Here is a 5,229-nt window from a genome sequence, read left to right as displayed (position 1 = left end):
TTTATGTGGACATGATGCAGTGTTATTGGCTACTTGTTTCATTCTGCTGACTCCAGAACATGTTTAGAGATAAAACTCCCAGGGTTCCTACACAGTATGGAAAAGTATGGAGTTTAATTTGAGCCATTTCCAGGTCTAGTATATATAGGGAAAAGTATGGAAAAAAAGAAGTATAGAGTACATATAGAGTATAGAAAAATATTTGTTTTCTGACTATTGCCCCTATTCTGTTTTCTAAAATATAAAATTCAGACTTTCTAAATAAATTGATCATAAAAGCAGCATAGTGTTTTTCATAGTGTTTGGAGCAGGCAGCTAGCGCAGCCAAAATCTTTACTGCTTTTTTTCACAAATATTTTCGACATACTATACTATGACTTTTTTTCATGATATTTTTCGACATGCTATACTATGACTTTTTTTCATGATATTTTTCGACATGCTATACTATGACTTTTTCTTAAAAAAAAGCACTTATATTTTCTTATATATATTTATATATTTTTAATACTAACCCATTGCTTTCATTGTTTGGTGTGTCTTAAATCAATTTAATATGAAAATTGTATTTACAGCACTAATATAGTTTTTTTAAATAGCACTTATATTTATATATTTTAATGCTAACCCACAGGGTGTTTTGTTTGGTGTGTTTTACATATTATTTACAATGACTTTTAAATTTTTTGAAAAATATGTCTATTTATATATATTTATTTTATCCAATTATTTAGGCTGCTCTTTTAACATTTCTCTTTTAAAAAAAAAAGGGGCTGAGTAGACAATATTTTATGGGAGTCTTACAGACCTTTTTTTAAACCAGTCTCCTCTGTCCCTCTTGAGCTAGTGGACCCAATTGATTTTAGGGATTTTAGAAAACATATGGGTGTTTTTTAATGGCATTTTAAAGTGTTTTACTTACCTGGTCCCCGTGCGCCCGTGCACCTTGTAGCACTCAATAAGAGTGCTGCGTTTCAACCCAAACCTAACCCTAACCCTACAACAGTGCGCCCCCATTGCAACAAAATAGATTTGTCCACATGAGAACAAAAATAACTCTTGAGACTGTACTTGTGAGAAATATTTATTTTTATTTTTTTTGTTTCCGGAGGGAAGATAAGTGTCAGTCCTGGGATTTAATGATAAGTTTGTTTAAACACAGAACTGTATTTCTGGCCATACGGAGTGTGAGAATCTACAATTGTCTCTGTTGTCCGAGATGGTTTCCTACTGCAACATCAAATGTGACAACAACCACTTGGACCTTTTCCAGGCACTGCTTTATTTTCATAGTGTATTGAGTTAGTAGTCACGATACAATATGAATAACATTTACAGAGAATGACATTGTACAGAGATGATAAATGTGTTTATATGGCTTGAGGTGAATACAATGCATAGCAATATGCAAAACATGAATAATTAGTACAGCGAACAACCTTGCTCTCGTGTTCACATGAACATGTTAGGTTGTTGAGCTGAAAAATACAGCATTCGATTTTGAAGTCTATATGGCTACTTACAAGGAGGGATATGCGACATAATGTCTGACATGTACTGGAGTTACAGAGAAACTTGTGAATACACTTAAATGAATAATTTGACTGAATTTGAATTACACTTTACAAAGATTGAAAACTGATATTAAATTACTTTTGTAACATAGATCATGAAAAACATATATATATATTTTTTAAGCCAACACAGAGGAGTGTTGAAGCTGTGGGAACAGAAGGCCCTATAGAGACTACTGGACTATCCTAAAAGCCATCATTGTTAACCCTGACACACAGCTTTGTCAAAACATGCACAATTGAAACTGAACTTGAAATTATAGCCTGAAATTAATATAGTCAGCGATGCAGCTACAATATTTGGGCAAAGAAGCTCTGAAAACCAAATGGTGCTTGCGTTTATTATGCTGTACATAATCTGTGGTATTGTAAATATTAAGCACATTCAGTTTGGTAATTTGGATTTATTCCCCCACATATGGATAAATGCATGTAAGCAAAAGTATACTTAGAAGAGCGATATATTAGACCAACACTATATGAAAATGCAATCTGCTATATTTAAAAGCATTGTGACGATGACAATCGGGCTAAAATTGTGCAAATCATGTATCTAGAGAATTCCCTTTTGGTACAGCATCAACAGGTTTACCAAGCCTGCTGTAAATACTACAAGCAGTTAAACCAGGGGTCTGCAACCTGCGGCTCCGGAGCCTCTTTAACCCCTCTCAGGTGGCTCCCTGTAAATGAATAACTGTTCTTTGTTTACATTTTCATTTTTATTTATCATTGTTGTAGTTCTATGGTACGACTGACAATAGAGTATTAGGGCCACATTGAGGAAAAATAAATAAATCTGAGATTTCAAGAATAAAGTCATAAATTTAAGAGAAAAAAGTCGTAGTATTTTACGTGTTATTTTCTTTTTTTCTTGTAAAATTATGACTTTATTCTTGTAATATTCCAACTTTTTTTCTCATTAAGTTAGGACTTTATTCTTGTAATATTCCAACTTTTTTTCTCATTAAGTTATGACTTTATTCTTGTAATATTCCAACTTTTTTTCTCATGAAGTTAGGACTTTATTCTCGTAATATTCCAACTTTTTTTCTGGTAAAGTTATGACTTTATTCTCGTAATATTACAACTTTTTTCTCGTAAATTTATGAATTTATTCTCATGATATTACGACTTTTTTTCTCGGAAAGTTATGACTTTTTTCTGGTAATATGACTTTATTCTGGAAATCTCAGATTTTTTTCCCCTCAATGTGGCCCTAATATTCTGTCGTACATTTGCACTCTGGCCCTCACTGCATTAGACCTATATACTATATACGTAGACTATAAACTGTGTTACCTTCATCACAATGCTCAAATGTTTTGCAGCTCCAGACAGATTTTTATTTATTTATTATTTTTTTTTTGATTTGATAGTAAAGGTTGCTGACCCCTGAGTTAAACGAATAACGTGACTGGAAGAAGCAAAACCTAATGAAGGGTTTCACTGCTGCAGAGGTAGGGACGGGTAAGAGGAACTTTTGTGTGTTTTAGCTGTAGAGACTGAAACAGCAACCATATTCTGGTTGAGCGAAACACTGATGTGTAGCCTTGCAGAGTTTAAACTATTTAAACTGGCCTGTAATCATTTCTCAATTTAAAAAGGCCCGTACAAACAAATAAACAACGTCCCTAATAAAACCTGGGTTAAAAACAAAACACAATGAAGGGCAGTTGAATCACATAAATGGGTCACAGAAAATTCAGTATTCAATTCATAGTGTACATTTCCATAGCACTATAATTTCATCAGTTCAACAGTTCAAAGTCATCACTCTGCTGCTCCCAGTTTCTCCTTTTAAATTATGGTAACGTAGTGTTTTTATTCTCTCATGCTTAAATTATACACATAACATGTTGTGTTTATTTTGCTTCCTTTTATATTTATTAGTATATATATATATATATATATATATATATATATATATATATATTTATAGTGAATGTCCATGTCCCATGGATTGGATTGAATTTGTGTTTTTTTCTTCCAATTGCTTCTACTGTTAAGGTTAGGGTTTGTTTGTTTTTCAACCGGTATTGGAACTCAACACTTCCTATGGTTGTTTCACAATAAAAGGCTATTCAGAAGGATAGGCATTATACTCTTTTGAGCTGCTGGAAGCTGCTGAAGCTACTCACAGAAGCTTAACAATAGATGGCTAAGTAGAACTACCTGCATTTAATTAGTGAGCGAGGGCGGTATTTGTTTAAAGAAGAAAATGATAGCAGCTGAGTGGTGAGTACTGGTGGAAATGTACTTTATGCTGAATTTATCGAGACAGCAGGTGAACAACAGGTTTTACTGAAATATGATCAAATGATCTTTTTGCATTCGCGTTCTGGAGTATTGGCTAATTTACTTGCACCAGGGGTGCATGGTTGATTTATTTTGCAGAAGGACACCTGAATAAATATGTCTCCAACCTATTTTTTAAGACAACATTGGTGTGGTATGTCATGTTTTGACAACTGTAATTGGGAAGTGAAGTAAGTTCATGCTGAGCCGAATACAAAAATGCTAAAACTCAGTTTGATTCAGACAAAGGATCTATAGACATTTTGGTCTTATTGTAAAATATTCCTCACGCAGGAGTCACATTTTTATCGGTGCACAACGGACATGTTCTAAATGGTTATCTATGATTTATTTAATATCATTAATCAATTGAAATACTTGAATAAATTGTACATCCCTTGTTTGAACCAAACAAAGTGAACTGGGAGTTATCACACCTTAAGAAACAATTACAACAATGTTTGCATAGATTAATGTGGCTTTCAGTACATTCCTAGTTAGATACTTGGATGGTTGAAAAATAAAAAACCTCAGATATTACTTTTTACTGAAATGTAGGTTAATAGCTACAGTATGTCACCTTGAAAAAGCTAAAAACACGTCAGAGATATGGCATCTGGAGAATGTGGAAATGCTGTTTTATGGGTTGAGACTACTCTGTATTTGATGTTTTACTTACGTGGAGACTTAATGCAATCAGAACTGATGTTCAACATGACATTTATACACAACATGCAACTAAATTGCATCTGACAGCTTCTTTGGTGTATGTGAAGAGTTGAAGAACCTCTTGTCTGTAGTAGTTATATAATGGGCAAATGCTGGTGTTTTCCTCTCTTGGTATCTGTGTTGTCTGCATGTGTCAGATTTATTTTTTATAAATTCTACTACGGCTACATGAAAAGCTCAGTAACTTAACATGAAAAAAGGATGTAATGGTATGGATATATTCTTCAACAATGGCATTGGTTCCTTGTTTTCATCAGATATCTTATCAATAAGATCACAAATTCCATCCAAGTATCTCATATTAGTATTTGGAGCAGCCAATTGATATCAAACTGAGTGTGGCAGGTGGACCTGCACCCAAAGAGCCCCTTTATCACTCACCAATATATCTTTCCTTTCTTTAGCTGGTATTTGATTCTGTATATACAGGACCACACCACCTCTGTATTAATTCCTATCTTTCCTAAATAGAGTATAATTACCTCCGCCAAAGCCGAAGGCCTAGGTTATGTTTTCACCAGCATTGATTTAGTGGTTTGTTGGTTTGTTTGTTGGTTTGTTGGTTTGTTGGTTTGTTTGTTTGTCTGTTAGCAGGATTACTCCAAAAGTTTGTGATGGATTTGAATGAAGT

This window comes from Sebastes umbrosus, chromosome 16, assembly GCF_015220745.1.
Source record: "Sebastes umbrosus isolate fSebUmb1 chromosome 16, fSebUmb1.pri, whole genome shotgun sequence".
NCBI classification, from domain to species: Eukaryota; Metazoa; Chordata; class Actinopteri; order Perciformes; family Sebastidae; genus Sebastes; species Sebastes umbrosus.
The sequence above is the reverse complement of the archived record's forward strand: the minus strand, read 5'-3'. Positions refer to the sequence as shown.